General features: G+C 38.8%; 1 long non-coding RNA gene across 1 annotated transcript in view; it reads left to right on the top strand.

The window, feature by feature from the left end:
* Nucleotides 1-15391, top strand: part of LOC306839350 — a 94740-nt gene extending 79349 nt beyond the window's left edge. The window contains exon 3 of the long non-coding RNA XR_013781184.1: nucleotides 15341-15391. This is a non-coding gene — a long non-coding RNA (uncharacterized lncRNA). The remainder of the gene's footprint in view (nucleotides 1-15340) is intronic.
* Nucleotides 15392-20014: the final 4623 nt, after the last annotated feature.

Here is a 20014-nt window from a genome sequence, read left to right as displayed (position 1 = left end):
CTTATTTTGACATTTGAGCCTAACATTGCAACTAGTTCAGATGTTATCATGCCATTACATGGCCTTTTGCAGTTGTCATTGAGGTAAATTTTAAGATTGCTGATGTTAAAAAAAGAAAGTCAATTCAGAATAGCAAAAACTGCAGTTCCTCAAGTGTCCACTAGAGGCTGGTTGCATAAACCAAGATACCCCATTAGGTACAATATTAAATTGCCTTTTTTCCTTTTAAACAGCAATATACAAGTTTGCAGGCTGGAAATGATAAATGATACCCCTACAAAATTAAAAAAAGTAATCAATGCCTTAGTGATAATATACGGTTATTATATATTGCTCTTTTTAATGCCTGTGACCACTTTTTGGATTCAATAAAGACGAGAGAGAGAGCTATGGTTTTTAATTGTATCTGGGAACAGTTGAAAGGGACTAGTTTGTCAGTCCCTTGTGATTTGGTTTTTGTAAAACATTCTTGTAAAGCACAGTCTTAACAGTCTTGTCCACAATTTCTGCCAAAATCGACATGAATGATGCTGAATGATCTTCAGAGCCTCTTATGTTAGACATGCCCCCCCCCCCCCCCCCCCCGCACACACCTTTTTTTTTTTTTAAGAGTCTTGAGTTACATATTTTTTACTAGAACCATTATTCTCTCATATATCCAAAGGAAGTAGTTACGATACCAAGACCTCTGCAAACTGGGACAGCTTCGCAATGTAAACCACAAGTTTATCAGTTTTGTGTTGATAATATTTACCATGATCCATTCTGCCCACTGATTGATTCAGTTGGTCCCATCTAACCCTTTTAATAATCTCATAGCGGCCAAATGATATTAAAAATGTTGTCATAAAACATCTGCATTATTTCTGAGAGTGAATATGCCACAACTTGTGCAGCTATATCAACTTCATCCACACTTTTAGAGCCAAGTTCATTAGATTAGTTAGATATAGCCTGGAATCATGTACTTTAGCAACTTGGAAGAAAATGTCTCTATTCTTTATCATTGGTTACTCAAATGTGGGAAAATCCTCATGTATGTGTACAACACAAGAACTGTTTCATTGGTGAACAAATCAGACATGAGGAGAGCAATTTGAAAACTTGTGATGAAAAGCTTTGTACTGCATTATTGTAAAGACAAAAACCTGTTCACCTGTGCTCCTCTATGTATGCAGTTACTTTGCAGGTACAGCCAAGGTAAATAATCTTAAACTCAGATTGGTTGGTTGTTATTTTCTCCAGATGGGAGAAAAAGCTGTAAATAAGCAATTGATTTGGATGGCAATTCAGAGGTTGGGAGACATATAATAATATTTGATTTGATGCTGCCACACAGAGTTGATGTATAATTTAAAAACCTTAACTGGGGATGATGGAGGGATACTGTCTGTTATGGGGTTAAAGATAAAGATCTCTTCTCAAAAACATGTCAAAGGCAATCAATTGGACGATAAAAACCTGGGTCTTCACACTCCCATGTTCTTTATTGGTCAGGGATTTCAGGCAGCACCTCTTTGGTCACAAGCTCTGCCCTGAGTCTGAAAATTGAGTCTAGTCGCCCGGCCTTCTCTGCACTTCCCCTGTTTGATCTTGTAGAGCTCTCGGTCTGAGTTTCACGGTTCAATAATGCCTGAAACTCACCTGGGACCTGTTGCCATGTCTTCATACTTATCAGCAGTCTTGCTCCAGCTGTGGGAGTCTGGACTGTGCAGGCTGCACTGACCTTTCTGAGGCAGTGTTGAGGAGGCAGGCTGGGGTTGCATGCAGCACGGAGAGTCTCAGAGGGGAAAACAACAACTTAGCATTGAACAGTGTTTGCCCACAGCAAGACGCTAAAGGTGTTAAGAATGAATGTACTCCACACTACAAACCCACATCCTTATCCTCTCTGACATTGTCTGGCTCAATATCTTGATGAAGAAAAAAATCATTCAGTGAGTAAAACTAACACTAATTCATGATTCATACTCTGCCACCGAAGCAAGCAGCGGGAGCAATATGGGGTTACAGGGGTGTCTTGCCCAAGGACACATCGGCTATGTCTACATCCTGGTTGAGAGGCGACGACTCTTCCAACTGAGCCACGACTGCCTCTGTTATCATTGTGATATTCTGTTGACACTGTAGAAATACTACCCTCACACCCAATATTCAGTAAAGCTATTTTGACTGCGCGTTTAAATCTAACTAAATAAATAAATACGCTATTCTGTACAATCTATACCTTTTTATGAGAGCAAATTAAAAAGAGGATTAGGTTGGGGATAAATGATACAGTATGCAGTTAAATCTGCTTATTAGGACAAAAAAAAAATGCAAAATATGATGTGTATCCACATCCTATCCACTTTAGGAAATATCATGAACATGTGGACATTACATCATGTCTTTTAAACCACTGCTGTCCACAAACTCTGCATTAGACATTACATTAGAGATGGAATAACAAACTACATTTTTCAGGAACCCCTTAACTAATGGACAAACTGGCAACAACAATGCACTGTAAAAGATTCACGTCTATGTCTGACTGACGAGGTTTTAAAGGTTCCATAATAAACCAATAAAGATGTTTTTTAAATGATCTTTCAGATAGGACAGATAATGCATCCAATATGGAAAATAGCATTGTCTGTGCTTATATGAAGCTAAAATCGTGAACCACAGGTCACATGTTTGATAAAGAAATGCAATGTGAAAATCAGGGAAATACATTAGTACAATTATATATTATACATACTTTTATTTATAGATTTTAATATGTAAAATGTAAATGTACATGTATGTAAATGTATTGTATTTGCTTACAGTTTGTTTAGCACATAGTACATTCACTTTTTTACGTCTGTCTTTGCATTTTCCTCTCATCCATTTTTACATAATTTAAATATCAATACATTTCATAGGGCAAGTTTGAATCTTAATCCTGCGCATTTTAATGATTTCCAAGAACTGCAATAGAAAATGTGAATAAGATCATTTCTCTGTCCGCTACTGTTTTACCACTATTAGTAATGAAGCGCCTGAAGGCTCAAGGAAAGGAAATAGATACAGTTAAAAAGGGCAGGATGAAACACAAATGGAGGAAAAACTGATTAAAATGTGATGTTTAATATGCTGCATCTGAAGGATTGTAAAGTCAGATTTTTTGTTTTATCATGCGACCACTTTTAAACCTCCACTCTTTTTATTTTTTAGAACTCAGCCAAATCTAAAAACCTTTTGCCCTATTTTACACCATCATTGGGCAAAACAAGCTCTAAATTTTCATGCCAGCACACACACACAGGGGTGCCAGGTAGCCAAGTTGCTTGTGGTGACCGTGGGTTCGATTCTGACCTCGGCCCTTTGCTGCACGCCAGTTCCCTCCCAACATTTTCTGTTTCTCTTTGGCACTCTGAAAAGCCCTGAAAAATAACTTATCATAAAAAAAAACACACACACACAACAGTAATTCCCATTCTATTTATAGAGGCTGTTGTTTGAGTCACTCACTGCAAAACCCCAGCACCAATAATTACCCTGCACTGTGCTGTGCTTCCCATCAATGACAAAAAAGCTGATGAATGCATCAAAGCTAAACAACAGCACAGTTATTTCCATAGAGAATTATACAGTTGTGCATAGGGAACTAGAGATTAAGACCGAAGATGTCCATGTTCCCCAAGCACACTGTGCTTGGACACCTGTATACCATTTCCATATAGATTGCCTGTCCGTCGTTTCCATTTCGATGTTGCAGGAGAGGCTGATAGAACAGGCTGGGGAAGAAGAAGGAGGCAGGGAAGACATTACAGTTGGTGATTTGTGTTGGTATGTCATGGGGGACATAGAGAGAGCATGTGTTCAGGTGGATGTGTTTAGGTGCATAAATCCCACAATAACGCGGTACATCCCAAGGTTTGGAAAAACACTGAAGTATCACTAAGGTCAGACATTGTTGAGCTTTGAGAAATAAAGTAATGATTCTGAGTCAAGAGGGAGTGTCACATGAGGTTTTTTCTGTGAGTCAGTGGTGGACAGTGCTATGCTGTGGGTCGTGGCTTCGAACAGACTTAATTAAGTGGTACACAAAGCCAGTAAAGTTTTCGGGTTGGAGCTGGACTCTCTGACAGGAGTGTCAGAGAGGAGGATGCCTGCTAAGTTGCACATCATACTGGTCAATGTCTATCACCCACTCCACAATATGCTGCTCAGACACAGGAGCACATTCAGTGCAAGACTGCTTCCACCACGATGCACCACAGAAGGCCACAGGGGGTCATTCCTGCGCGTGACCTTCAAACTTTACAACTCCTCCCTTCTGAGTGCCAAACACTCTGTCTGACCATGGACTAGTTCACACTGACAACCATAAACTCCTCCATTATTTATTATTCATTTAGACTGTTCCATATTCTGACTTTTATCTGTTCAATAATTAAATAACTCTGCAATACTGAAACTTCTCACCACCGAAGGTCCACTGCACCCTTCTGGTCATAATAGTTCACCAAAAAGGGTCCCCAATAATCCAAATCCATTAGATGCATCTCTTTAAATGGCTGCTGATACATTCAAGGTGATGTTAAGTCTCACAGCAAGGGGATGTCCCCAGGTCTCTATACCCTACCTCTGGGATTATGAGATGGAGTATCTGGAGTAACAACAAGCTGCACAAAACCCAGAGTAAATTCATTGCAAGTGCAGTTAATGAAGTTTTGAAGTATTTCCTTTGCTAGCACCAAAGAGCTTGGCATGCTCATCTCAAGAGAACACCACAATAGCAAAACATTTTTGTCCCATTTTTTAACAATACTTGTAATTTATTACAAGTCGAAACAAACAAAGAATTAGTTTTTGCTGCAAACATTTCTTTTTTCTTTTGTACTCCTTGTCCTTGTGTTTTCCTCTGCATGTAAATTCTGTATTCTTGGAAACTCATATAAGTCTTTCTAAAAGATCTACATTTATGGAGCTCAGCGTAAGTTCAGACAGGAAGACTGGTGTTATTCTTTCATTCATTCACCTCTTCATTAATTCTTAAACCACACCCCCTACTACCACCTGTATCTCTCTCTGGCAAGCAGGTGATCATGGGCGTGTATCCTGGAATTAACCAACCAGACTCTGCTACTAACTTTCTCTACCAATCAATGGCTTGCTGTCAATAGTTTAAAAACTCTCTCTCTTCCAGTCATCCTGTAGCTGCAGGCATATGCCGCAACCCTCCTCCACCCCAGTCACCTCCTTCCAGCTCAGCAGAGTCCAGGCCCCGGCTGAAACCCACTCCTCTTCTCAGCCTCCATCCTTTTCACCACCACCAGTGTCTAGACTCCACAGGGGGGCATCCTATCCCGCGTCGGCCTCACTACCCCTCGGAGCTCATGAAGTCGTCATGACGGAGTCTAGCCCCCAAAAGACTTTGCACATTTCATTCTACAATTGTTGCACATTTCATTGTAATAAATAATTGTTCATTCTTAATTAAGTCTCTCCTGATTGAACTTTAATGTCAACACTACATCTTTTGTTTTTCCCCAGACAGTTTCTAAACTCAGTTCATCATGATAGTGTTTGAAAAACACATTGGTTCATGTGTGTCATTCACAAGAGGGCACCTTGTCCCTTGAACCAAGAGCCTCATTAAGAATCCAGCATTGACCCTCCATCACCCCAATTATGGCATACATTAATCCCATCATTCTTCCTGCTGAAGATCAAACCCCAGTACACTCACACACACCCACAGACACACATTCACTGACTCTCCCTGCACTGATAGCTCGCTGATTGTTTCTTTTGTGTGAAAAATCAATCAGGGCACAGGGTTTATTTGCAGCTTCCACTAAATACGCACTCAGTTAAGGTAAGTGGAACAGCCTAATAAAAAGGTATTGTGACTTTCACATGTGCCCATGTGGAAAAACAAATGGTCATCGATGCACATAATAAACTGTTGTCGGAGCCACTAATGTATAGCTTCTATTTGATCACAAAATAAATACCATAGATGAGGTTATGGTTCCTTTCTTTGTTACAGAGAGGGACTGATAGGTGGTGAGTTAGGAAGAAGTTGAATGCTGTTACAGTAAACATAAGCACTGCTCATGCCTGTGATTCTAAAAAGCGTCACAGATTGAGTTCCAAAGATAATCACAGCCATTCCAATAATCAATACATCAGCACAACCTGGTTTATATACCTTTAAAGAAAGAATGTGAAACAACTATGTCCTCTGTAACTGTCTCTCCGAGTCATGACTGTCTACAATAAGTGAGAAGAGTGAGTCCCGCCAAATGTTCTCTTGTCGGAGCCGTGTTGCATGGACCGGGTGGCCTTGTATATAAAAGCTGTTTTATTAAAGGACTACAGAAAAGAAGAACAACATAGCCAACTAACTGCTCACATATGTAAGTGTCTTTAGATCAAGGCTTTGCATTTTAATTTATGTGCAAGCTATAGAGTTTACCAATGTGTGCTAACATTAGCCTGCTAACACAAGAACGCAGGACACAGGCAACTGCAGCTCTAGCAAAGGACAATACAGGCTATAGAAAAGCAGAGCTGTCGCCAAACAGCAGTTTGATGTTTGTGTTGGTTTAATGCTGGTGCTCAAGGGAGACATCGACAGCACATATTACTACGCAACAAAACGATGTAGAACTGGACTGTTGCTAAACACAAACAAAAACTATCTCGATTTTTTTTTACATATTTTAGCCACATGCATCTGATATATTATTCTAAGAAGGGTGAATGTGTTTTCTTCCTTTTTTATGTGCCTCTTTAGCCTTTTGGATCATCCATACTAATCTCTACCCTTTCACTATATCAGTTCTGATTGAGTCTATGCACTCAAAGTGACCGGACAAACAGAGCAACTCTGTCCTTGCTTCAGGTTATTTGTGATCTCTTGCTGCAAACTCGTCCTGCTTTTAATCTTTCTTTGCTGCCACTCAAACTCCTGTTGATGGTATAGTAGTGTGCTGCTTCACGCCCACTTCAGCAGTGACAAGCCAGAGTGAACATGATGTGCCCAAGGTTAAAAAAGTCATCTGGGCGTCTTTGCCCCATACTTTTAGCTCCTAAAAGCCCATCTGTCTTTGATCCACATCTTGCCCTGCAGTCAACAGGAAGGCAGATTTTCGGCCCATAAATGAGGAGGAGAGACTTCTTCTCTTCAGATTTTTTGAGTGCAGAGGACGTGCAGACTGCCAAATACTTCAGAGTAAATGGTTCAAATTCTTATCTTGAAGGTTGGATAATTGTCAACACTCCCATCTCTCTCTCTCTCTCTCTCTCTCTCTCTCTCTCTCTCTCTCTCTTTGTGTCTATCTCTCTCTCTCATGCACAAGATATGTTTATTGTCACTGTACAAGTACAACAAAATAGTGTACAATAATGTAATTTCCATGAAATGTTCATTCAAGCTAACAAGCTATGTAGTTTTGGCCTGCAAATTAGCTTATTATTTTAATATAAAAAATAAACAGATATGAAGTTCTCAGAAGTTAAAAGCAGCTCACAGAAGCTGCAGAGTTAGGGCAAATGGGTCATCACATATACGGTCTAATGATTCTTGTGTGGATTATTTCCAAACTTCATAATGTAATTCTTTAGTCCAAACCAGGAAATACATTATATACTGTATAAAAGAGAAGTGGGAAAGGAGGGAAGTTTCAATATTTCTGTGGAGGGCTGGAAAAGAATATTTGACACACAGTGGAGTTCAACTTGTTCAAATGTATGGCAAGAATGTGGTTGGACACCGCTGTCTATGAAAGAGTTGTATGGAACTATAAAAACAGACTGGACACGTCTCCCCTTGAAATTCTTTTTCAGCCAGGATGGATCAACAGATGGCAAAATTCCCCATTAATAAAAAACTTCATATGAAGTTGGTTGGGTCAGAGAGAGAGAGAGAGAGAGAGAGAGAGAGAGAGAGAGAGAGAGAGAGAGAGAGAGAGAGAGAGAGAGAGAGAGAGAGAGAGAGAGAGAGTCAAAGGCTTATTGATAATCTGTAATACTTGGAGCTATTGAGAAAACAAGCTCCTTCACACTTTCATCTGTTTTTTTTTGTTTTTGTTTTTTTAACTTTTATGATGTCACAATTGTCAATCCAAGGGGAATTTATCCATTTTGGGAATCGTCCAATTGAAAGCGATCCTTTGATAAATACATTTTATAGCTCTATTGTTACTCTACTGTCTCCAACAACTATACGTTAAGCTCAATATGTGTTGGGTCATCATGCGGTCCGGAGATAAAATCCTACATCTAAGCCTTTGAGAACAGAGAAGTGTGCAGGTTCACAGATAAAAGTCAAGCAAAGGTCACGACTTTACTTCTTCAGCTCTGCACCTGCTGCAGAGAACAAAGTTAAGACGAAGCTGCTAACACACCAAAGAGAGATGTGAAGAGATGAAAGATGATCTCACAGAGATCACCTTGAACAGTTGTAGAGAGCTGTCTCTTGACAGTTTTTCTTCCTTCAGTGCTGCTTCACTTGCTTCTCCAGCCGCACACTATGACATTGATCACTTAATTTGTCTTCTTTCTTGTTGGAGAATAAGTAGCCTAAAAGGTCGCCTGTCAGAACGAGAATGAATTATTCAATTTAAGGCTAAGATCCTCCACACTTGAAAAGTAATTATTTCCATTTTTGTTTTTTACATTAGCACTTTAAACTTTAACAGAGTTATGATTATTGCTTGACGTATCAAAGAATGATATTTTATTGTGCTTTATGCAACTTTCAACAACTTTTGTGTTGCCATAGCACTTTTGATGACATTTTGGACCGGAAGAATTGAAAACAACAAACAGCCTGTTTCTTTTTTGTTTTTTAGTGTGACAAAAATGATCTTTCAATGATTTTAAACACACAGACTTTAAGGTAGTGAAAGTCTGACATTCAAAAATAAGTCAATGGATTCAATCTGATGTGTGCTGAGTAATTCAATGCTTACGTTCTAGTTTTGCGTATATTTTCCAGAATCCAGAAAAAGAATACAGCTATGAGAAAATTTAGTGTCATTTTTGTCTATTGAACTATTTGAGTTGGACTCTGACCAACCAAAGCTCTCCAGATACTGACTCACTTGATCAACTTCTCTTCACCTAATTGTGCTAATAGTAGTCAGAAGAGGTGTGTTGTTAGCACAAGGGTTTAAATTATACCATTTTTAGGTATAAATATAAAAGATCCATGTAAAAGACATACTGCCCCTGTCTTGGTATTAGCAGAACGTTTTGTCATCTTGTCACCACCAGTTATCACTTCGATCTTTATTAAAGAGTAATTTGTCATGCCGAAAAACAGTCACACATCTCTTTTGCTACAGATTCTTAACATTTATAACCTAAATATTTCTCAAATACAATACTTGATTGTGCCCTCGGGGGAATTTTGTTCTCGCAGCTTTGCACGGTCGATACACATGAAGAAAACATATAATAGAAGGTAGAAACACAAAACACAGGTAGAAAACACAGCACATTATGGAATATTTATTACCATTTGGCAAAAATATTATTGTGAAATAAAATTATCATACAAAACCTCTATGCGGCCTCTATACGGCGGAAGTCAGGGACTTCTAGGATCCATTGACTGTATAGCATCTACTTGACATTATTGCACACAGCTTTGTTTTGTCTTGAAGATCTATATCTACATTTAGTTACAGAATTGGCTCATTTTGCCAAATTCAGGATTAGTTCAGGGCTGGAGCAGGGAAAAATGAACAGATTGTCACACATAAGAGTATTAGAAACCATTCCCCTCTAACACTCTCACTAATGACTAACACAAGTAGGTAACTAATCTTGCATAATCCTTGCATAATGTGTGACTTCTTTGATTCAAATTCATTGTAGTACCTGTTTTGCTGTGGCACATTGCACAGCCTCTCATGTATGTAACTAGAATTCACTCCACTGAAGCAATGAAAGGAGGCCTACTTTCTGGAAAATGATAGTCGGAGATGGAAAACAGAGAGGAAAAAAAAAAAAAAACATCAAGTATTCATCTTCCGATCTCAATTTGTCTTGGTTAAAAGAGAGCGGAGGCAAAAAGGGAGCGCCGGCAGCAGACTGTAAAATGAACGGGTGAAAGGAAGTGTGAGGAATCTGCTCGGCTGTGACATGCTGACTACTTGTGTCAGAAATCGCAGCTGTTGGTCCTAATTACTAAACTGTTATGTTAGAGCAAGCGAGGAGCGTTGGGGAGCTGGAAAGAGGTTGTGTGCGTGTAGTGTCTGGTGAATAGATGGAGCTTAGAGATCCATTATTCACTTTAAACTCCCTACACAGAAACCAGAAGTATTCTCTAGAAGCAAATATGCAATTATTCATCAACGCAAAATCACTCCAAATGTGAGGCTCATGGGTCTGACTTTTATCTGCAGACAATGATGCAGGTCACAACATCACTCAAAATGATTCTGTTAATGCTGTTAATGTTCATTTGAAACTCAATGTTGTGCTTACGTTCGTGCCAGCCTTGCATCCTTACACACATCATAACCATGACAAACAAAGATGCTAATGGCTGATTCAGTTACAGCTACAAGTTTTTTTTTTAACTATTCATGTTAATTTTAGAAGTATTCTCTCAATGAACGAGCATAACTTTGGATTTAAAGCACTTGCTTGTTACCTGATTATGAATTTACCCTCTTCTGTGCACGTTGCAGCTCCTCTCAATTTTTATTTTGTAACCCCCAGTGTTAAAATTCAATTGCGCTTTTCTCCCTGTTCCATTTTCCAGCCTCGTGCAGTTTAGCATATGGCTGTTCCGTCATGAGCCCCGATTTGCTGAAGATTTCTGCGTGTTAAAGAGAAGTTTTGTCTTATTGCGCTATGACAAATTAAGCTGGGTCCCCCTCCTCGGGCCCAGGCTGTAATATAGCAATAAGGCTCCTTTGTATAAAGTGTCTTGAGATGACAGTTGTTATGAATTTGCGCTATACAAATAAAGATTAATTGCTCGATCATAATGACAAGCCAGACAGTTTTCTCCAACAACACCTTTAGTTGGAACCTGAAATGCTGTAATTCAGCTTTATACAGACTGCTATTTCAAGCGGTGATATTTCCGCCCTAGTGACGTTTCTCCTTCAATCCAATAATGCTGAGACATAATGGAGGGAGGAAGCATCCTGCCATCTTCAGAGGTAGTAACAAACAGAGGCGGGACGGTTTCAGTGGAGCCAGAGGGAAATAGAAAAAACAGACTGAAAAAGGGATGATGTTGAACGTATGTGTTCTTGGTTTGCAGGTTTATTAATGGTTCAATCTGACAAATTGTTTATCAGAATCTAAAAAGACATGACAAAGGTAAGATCTGGAGAAACATCTGACCGTATCTCAAAATAAAATAAATCCTGTCTGAAGTGCTTATGGCAAATGATCAACAAAAATGTTCACGTTCATAGCTGTAAGTTAAAAAAAACAAAGATCTAGCATATCAGCTGACGCTACCGAACTGCAATGCTGGCTTAAAGTAATTTAATGCTAACATAAGCTGTTGGGCTACGGTGGCCAATGGGTCATTAAGTCTGATTTACGATTGTAATCGGGCCAAATGTCGCTAAAGATTTTTTATTGTCTTTTTTTAAGCATTAAAATGCTAACAATTTACCTACATTTATACAACTTGAAAGTTCTGACAAATTTTTTTTGCTTGTCTTCACATGAGGGCGTGATGCCAGAGGGACGATAACCAGTGTGAATATGTAAACGCTGCTTTGGTTTTAATTAGACTATCAAACAGCTAAACCTTTAAAAGAAAAAGGAGGACATTTCCTTCTACTTGAATGTAATGTGCGTTGATTTCATATCATCCAGTTCACAGGTTTGTGGTGATATGATCAAACACATGATTACCTTTGGCTGTTATAGAAGCCTATCCCTGCAGATCAAAAAGATGCATTGAGGGGTCTTAAGGGAAGCCTGAGTGTTGGTGGCTGATAAGGTGGCATGTCATGGTGCCTTCAGGTGCTTCTGCCTTCTTTCCTACCACACACTCAAACAAACACGCCCACACACTCAATGCTCCTGCTTATCTACCAGGAACGAGCCCTCCTCTCCAACTGCTCAACTGTTCTGCCTTTTCCCCTGTCTTTATCTCTTCTCAGTCATTTATTCTGGAGATGGAATCAGAGCAGCTCCCACTGCTAACATGCTGTAGCTCTGGAGACGTCGAAAAAAGAGGCACTGAGAGGACATGAACGGTGCTTTGGCGGCGAGGAAAAGAGGTGAAGGAGGCTGGCTGAGCTGAAAAAGTGTCAAGAAGTGGTTGAGAAAGCATACAGACACCATTTCCCCAAAGTCAAAGACACTGTGCACTGTGAAAAGGGGATTCTAAAGGGACAGGGTGAAAATCTTGAAAAGAGGGGCAAAAAGCAGTCAGATTAAACTTGGAAAGGGGGCTGATACAGTCAATCTGAGGAGACAATCCGTGGTGTAATAATAGAGTCACACAAGAGAGGTATCTGACACTGGGGAAGAAACCATGCCGAATCCAGCTGTGGGGGCACAAAGTGGAATTGGTTTGTGGAAAAAAAAAAAGTAGTAATATTAAAGACTGAATCTGAAGAAATATCAGTTTTCAGCATTTGGCCAATCATTTTTTCAGCCATAGGGACGCATTAGAAAGATAGACGTAAGAGGTCCAGTTTTTAACACACATGATGCACACACCTACTTCAGAGTTTAATATGAGTGCATTTAGTAATACAATGCAATTTAGTTTTAATGGGACAGGAAGAGAGACAAAAACTGAGAGACAAAAAGCTTTTGTTTTCAAACTCTCCATCGAGTGCCCTCGCTCCAGTGTGCCTTCTTTCTAATACATGCAATAACAAGTGCAGGGGCTCATACACTCTCATGCATAGTTTGAAATAAATCTGTGTTCAGGGGTGCAACGAAAGCAGAGAAGTGAAATGAGCTGGCCGTAGTTTGGTCTATCTCAAAATGAAGACTGAAATAGCAACGTGCCAGCCTGCTTTAGCACATCTGGCTCTTAAAGGGAATGATTACTGACACTCTGATTGGTTTTATTCATGCTACACCCAAAAACACACCAATCTATAATCAAGCCACTTAATATATCCTCTTTGCACTCTGCCAAGGTCTGTGCACAGATTGAAAACTGCATAAATACCAAAATAAAGCCGAGCAAATGACTGTGCACTACGCGCTTTAGACAACGCAGAACGAAGAACACTACGGGAACCTATGATATGCTACAGAATTGATTTGGTGAAGAAGTATTGATCAAGCTTAAGACGTGTAGAACACTTACATTAGCTAAATAGTTCAGTCATGTCAGGGAAAAAACTTAGTTGGATAAAAAGAGGTAAAAGAATTTGAGCATACTTTAAAAAACCATCTGTAAACATTTAGTTGTACTTTTGCATATAAAGCCTATTCATGCTACAAGTGAAGTTGCTCATAAGTAAGGCTTACCTGGCTGCCGCTTCATGTTGACATTACAGACCTAACATCATGGAACTCGGTCATTTATCTCAAAGGTTGAACTAATCTTGCTCCTTGTAAAGTGCGTTGGTATGTTGCCTCATCTCAGTCTTGGCTTGAAGTGATGACATTCAATTTTGATAAAGTCAGACAGGAATATTTAAACAAGTAAACAAAATCATAAGGCTTCTGTGCTAGGGTTTTCATCTTATAGTTATTTTTAGTCTGAAAAGAGGGGCACATCTTAAGACTTACTCAGGAGAATATAAGTCAAATGAAACATCAGTCTCTGTTGTGCCAAAAGCAAGACTATGACTAAATAAATTGAGTTATCTGAAATTAGAGCACCCTTGGGGACTCCATTAGTAATAAAACAAGGAACCATGGCCTGTGAAATATCTTTGCTTTAAATACAGCATTTAGCGGTGGTTTGATGAATTAAAATGTTATCACTTTGTATGTTTTAGACAATTGGTAAGCGTTGTTATACAAAGGAAAGCTTTATAAAGGTGGTCATTTGTTGAAATAGATTGGTAGGCAATTTGGTTGTTCAGTTCTGATTGGCTGTTAATAACTATCTGATCACTGGTAACTGATATAGTTTAAATTGAAATATGTACTGTGGTACTAGAAAGTACTGGGAAAGACGCAACGATCTACTATAAGTGAATACGCAGCATAAATGTTGAGCAGTAGCTTCATCAGCAGTTTGCTGGTGTCAGATCAGAGCTACATTGCTCTGTACAAAATATACACAAGATGCTGTGTTTGCTCTCTACATTATTACATTTAGTATGAAGATATGAAAGAGAATAAACTCCATGGTTTACAGACATATCAAGTTATAGACATTTGATGTTTGCAGTTCAACAGAGAAAATGTTAATTTGACTTTAACCAAAAAAGCCCTTTATATTTTTTTGCTAAAAGTATTGAATATACTGTATTTAGCATGCTGTTATAAATGATAAGAGAGACATACCTAGACATAGTGTCTGGTTTCAACCTTAAAGACAAAGACTGGAATTATGTTAAAAAACGGATAGCAGGATTGTACCATGTTGTCAGTAATGCATGCATGTGACATTTGTACTGCAGGGTATATCAGTCTATATGACAGCGCAAGCAAATGCAAATTAATAACATAATTGTATCCCAGCTTTATGCATTAAACATTCATAGAGGCATAATGTACTGCATGTTTCAGAATGTTCCTGTGATGCACATAGGCCATGTCAAAATGATGCACATTAGTCTTAATGTACACTCTATACCGCGGCGCATACAGTATGTGAAGTCAAAGTTGAATACCTGGAACATTTCCGTAGTCGTGCTTTCATGATTTCCTTTTGCAAGCATCAAAGCAGTCACAGCGTATTCTTATGGAAATTTCTCCCTCTTGCACACATCTTAGGCAAAAAGAGACATCCTCACACAAACAGAATCACAGCTTAAGATGTGACTGACAGCAGAGAGGTTATAAATCTAGGCACTGAAGGAAGTGTGCCTATTTTTTTTTTACTCCTGCAGGGTAGAAAGAGGGGATGATGAAAGGAGAGTCATGTACCTGTGGGAGGTCAATATCGACACAACCCGAGCTCTGAAAATGACTGGCCCGAGGAGGGGAGGAGTTGTTCAGGGAGAAGCCAGATTGAGTACATGGCAGGAGTGTAACAGCAATTCTGTTCAAAGCCTGTAGGCTCTTGGTCACTGCCATCACTCCTGTTATGATCCCTGCTGAAGGTGCTTTGCTGTTTCATGGGGCAGCAGAAATGTTACTGTGATAGCTGTTTACACATTTGAGTTAGAGACACGTAGGTACAGAAACATTTTAAAGCTGTAGGCTGAGAAAAACTCTTGCATTCTTGTTGCAGGGATCCGGTTCGCCATGCTGCGGGCCACATCCAGCACCAACCAGCGGAGCCAGTGAAAATGCACTGCAGGGCAGTATGTTTGAAGGAAGGGAGCGAAGGCTTACAAATCTGAGTCTGACTAAAAAATGGTGACACCAGGAAAACAAGGTAAGCTACATTGCCTAGAGAGAGTGTTCAGACCCAAAAAGTTTTCATAGAAAGCTAAATGGGCAAAAAAAAAAATCACACTTTGTTTGATGCTAGTTAAACAGCATTGCAGTCTTGGTTCATTTCAAAAGACAAAATAAAACAAAGCACACAAAACAGAAGACTTTGGTATACAAGTTGTCCTGTTTCTAATCTAATGCTTTGAGCATTTGCTTGTGACGGGGATGATGTACAGTTTAGAATTATATATTTAAAGTAATATGGTTAGACTGTTGGACCTAGAGGCTTTGTTATTCTTTAATACTTTGAGCTTAATGCTAGAAAGTACATCCCTAGCTTGTTAGCATGATAACAGCTGGTAATTAGCACTAAAAATACACTTTGACATCCTCAGAATGTCATTGTATTACTCTTGAAAGTACAGTACTGGAATTAATATTAATTAATTAATATTAATATTTATTTCTGATGGGAGCATGAATGCTTCTGCAAACTTTAAATTTATCATTAGAATTACTTATTAGGCCCTGATGATGCTCAGATGATCTACTCAGATGGTTCACATGCAGCCTGTTGATCAACCATTTAAGACTTAAAGACTGACATTTCCAAACCTTGTGCCAAGCCACAACTATGTTAAAGTCATACTTATTTTCCAAATCGTATCGAGACAAACCTTCATCGTCATGCTGTGCAGAAGATACAGCAAAAAATGACCATCACTCAAAATCAAAAGAAAAAAAACATACACATTTGTTTTAAACCTCAAGCTAAATACCACATTTTACATTTTATTTGTATTTACAAATGCATCTGTAGATTTTAATTACATCTCTTAGAAAATCTCTGCACAGGGAAACTCTCACAACCAGTATGATGCTCCTGTACTGCTGAGAGAGAGAGAGAGAGAGAGAGAGAGAGAGAGAGAGAGAGAGAGAGAGAGCGAGAGAGAGAGAGAGAGAGAGAGAGAGTCCAGGGAAACTTATGAACACTGTTTCTCCACCAAGTAATCAATCCATCTACACAAGATCTCAGATCAGACTTCACAGAAAAAGATGTATTGCAGCATGACAGGAGCAGAACATGAAGTCATGGGTTACAGTGTGGTTTACAACAAGGTTATACATTTTTTTAAGTAACACATACAACAATATGTTATTGCAAGACATGATGTAAGTAAAAGATTAAAAATCTGGTTTTTAGCCAATCATACACCTAGCTCATAACAGACAATGTGATGTCAAATAATTTGCCACTACCACTGCAGAAAAAAGTATGTTAGACGCCTCAGTATATTTCAGGGTCTCAGTAGGGTGTGTGTTTTTGGTCTGATGTGTCCATTAAAACGCACTGCATGCTCTCGCTGCTCTCTACCGCACACACTGACACACTCGCTGAGATGATTCTGGAGCAACAGGTCAGCCTTAAAGTGGACACTAGTATTTTTAACACTAGGAGCTTCAACACTGTCTGAATGTACATCATGGCCATAGAGGAACACCGATCAATTCAAAGGATGGCCTGCATGAAGCAGTCACAAAAAACCAAAAGTACATAAATTAAAAATGCAACAATAATATGCAACACATGCGTAACATGGGCTATATTGTGGTAAATTGTCTGTCAGTATGGTTCCCTGAATTGTGAGCATGATTATCTCTACCTCTTTATTTTTCATACTGCTAATACTGCTATTGATCAGCAACAAGACTAGCATGATAAACATTACTTTAAAAAAAATCCTTCTGAAGACTATAAGTGGGAGTTCTCATTTCAGTCCAAACATCACTTTCCAAACTACTTGCTTGGTTTGCACTTATTTGAACACTTGTTTTTTTTAAGTGTTTGCTTTTTCCCCCGTATGTGTATGTACAGTAAGTGTGGAATGCAAACATTATTATTTTCTTATGTTTGGCTTCGTGCTTCTGTGTGTTTGTGTTTGTAATGTCTCTCTGAATATATGAATTCAGAATGAAAGCTGAAGCCAACCCGCCTAGAATCTTTAAGTTAGTGTGTATCTCTGCATGCAGCTGAGCACATCTATGTACACAAATACACAGCCTACTCGTTTTCAATGGAATTCCTTATGTGAAAAATAAATATTACTATTGTTGAGATTAAAAGGTCTTTGTGACAGAAACACTCAGGAAACAGAATTAATAAATCACACAAATATTAACTGTCTATAATGCATGAGGATATCAGCAGAGTTATCTTGATGAAAAAACAAGAAGACAGACTCACAAACACACAGTTAATGCAGTTAGTCAGGCCTTGACAGCATAAATAAAACGAGCCTCACACACTCGTTCCCTCTTTGCACTATCAATATATAACATAACTATAACTATAACATATGCCGAGGAGATAAAAAAAAAAAATGAATCCCTGTTGCATTATCAGTGATGTTGCCTCCTTAGAGGGAGCAGTCAACATCATGCCTGTCTGTACATCAACTGTTGCCATGGCAAAATACTGAGCTATGCGTGCTGCTGTTATAGGAGCTTTTCAGGTGGAGGTTAGAGAAATAGGAGGGGATGATGATGTGAGCAAACAGCATCAGATTGTAATGGTGCCATTGTATAAATATGATGGTGTCTTTAGTTTCATGTAGACATTTTCGCTTTTTTTTGGTACAGCACTTAAAAATGTAAACTATTATAAAACGTCACTGCTTGTAGACTGAATGGTGCCTCAGGGTTTCTTTCTGGGCCCTGTTTTTTTTCTCTAATCTATTCCCAATAGGTCACATAATGCATAAACAGAATGTGTCTTACTGCTTTTTATGCAGATGATAACCTGTTTTACTAACCCTCCCTATTTAATCAATAGTCAATCGTATTGACCCTAATTACAAAAGTCCACTGCTTAATTTTGTAACTGTATATTGTTTTAGGACCTGTCTGAAGCAATAGCAACAAAAAAGGAGCACTTATGTGTCTAAACTGGATATATAGACTCTTTTGGAGCCTGTGTTGAAACCCTTCCTTAGAACCTTGGTATTTTTTTTAAGTGAATCTTGCTTTTAAGAGGAGGTCATGAACGTTGTCGAGGCTGGGAACTGTCTCCGAAATTAAGTATTTCCTGTCTCACAGTGACACAGACAAGGTCAAATATGCTTTTATCTTTTCTTCACTTGGCAACTGCAACAATCGGCAGTGCTTTTCTACTGAAAAGCAACTCTCCTGCCTCTGACTGGTTTAGAATTCAATTTGAAGATTTGTGTAGGCATACACAAGAGGCACCATCACTTCCCTGTGTCGACACATTAATTATACTGTAAATGTTCAGGATATCGTTTAGAATATGTATTTTCTCATCTCAGGCTATGAACACAATACGCTATAACTCTCTTACAAAACCATGGCCCTGATCATGGTGTTAACTCCTCTAAGTATATGCAAATGCACATGCTTTGGGATAATAAAGTAAAGTTGAGGAACAGAATGTAGGAGCCATTGAATTTGTCAAATATTATGTTGTTTGTTTTGTTCTGAGGACTCTACTGAAATGCTAAATTATAATCATAATGCCAAATCCCTTAATATGTGAAAAAAAATGCATTGATTGGAAACCAAAGCTTGAAGACTTCCATGTCGACACATGTTACCACATCATGGCGGTGACATTAAGTTGAGAGGGAGGAGACACGACTTAAAGCATGTTGTGTTCCCTTAGAAAGGAAGAACGTGACCCAGTTTATTATTTCTTCCATGTAGTGAGCCAGTGTTGCAACATTATCCTACAATTTCATCAAACAACATGTCAAGAAAAATGTCAAGTGTTGGGGGTGTGAACTTGAACAGTTGATGGGTTAGAGGGCAACAATTCAAAAACAGAGGCTGGAGGCAAAATCGTTCAATATTTCCCATCCTGTGTGTGACTGTTGATGGATAAGGATACAGTATACTGTACTGTATTGCTTTACATGAAGCGATGTGCTTTAATTTTTATCTGAAAGAAGTGTTTGGAGGGTGTCTTGATGTTCAATTTTAAGCACATTTAGCCTTATTTATAATGTATTTCTATTGTGTTTGTGTTTCTCTGTGTATCTTTTGAATACATTCAGGGACATATGCAGTATATCCACACCATATGCACACACACACACACACACACACACACACACAAACACACACGCACATGCATCCACGCTCGCTCAGACAAAAGCATAAAGAAACATTTTACTTTCATGGCATTTTTATTTAAAATAGTGTATAATAAGATTCTGAGAAAAAAGGAGTCTCATTTTTCATCCCTCATTATCTATAATTGAAAAACAAATAAAGGCATTATTACTTATTCACTTCACAGACATCACATGAATATATATTTCCTCAGACCAAATTGCTGCGAAACTTCAACACACCGGTATTCTATCACAACTGCCTCCGTAGTTTGTGCACGCAATGTAAACAGGCAATCACTGATAGAGGGTTCTCAGGTAATTTGCAGGAGCTATTTGTCTCGGTGCAAAGGCTACAGAGAATTTGTTGTCTGTTTGAGAGGGCAGCAGAATGGCAACAA

The sequence above is a fragment of the Symphodus melops genome (assembly GCF_947650265.1).
Source record: "Symphodus melops genome assembly, chromosome: 1".
NCBI lineage: Eukaryota > Metazoa > Chordata > Actinopteri > Labriformes > Labridae > Symphodus > Symphodus melops.
Note: the sequence above shows the minus strand (reverse complement) of the source record. Positions and strands in the feature narration are given on the sequence as shown.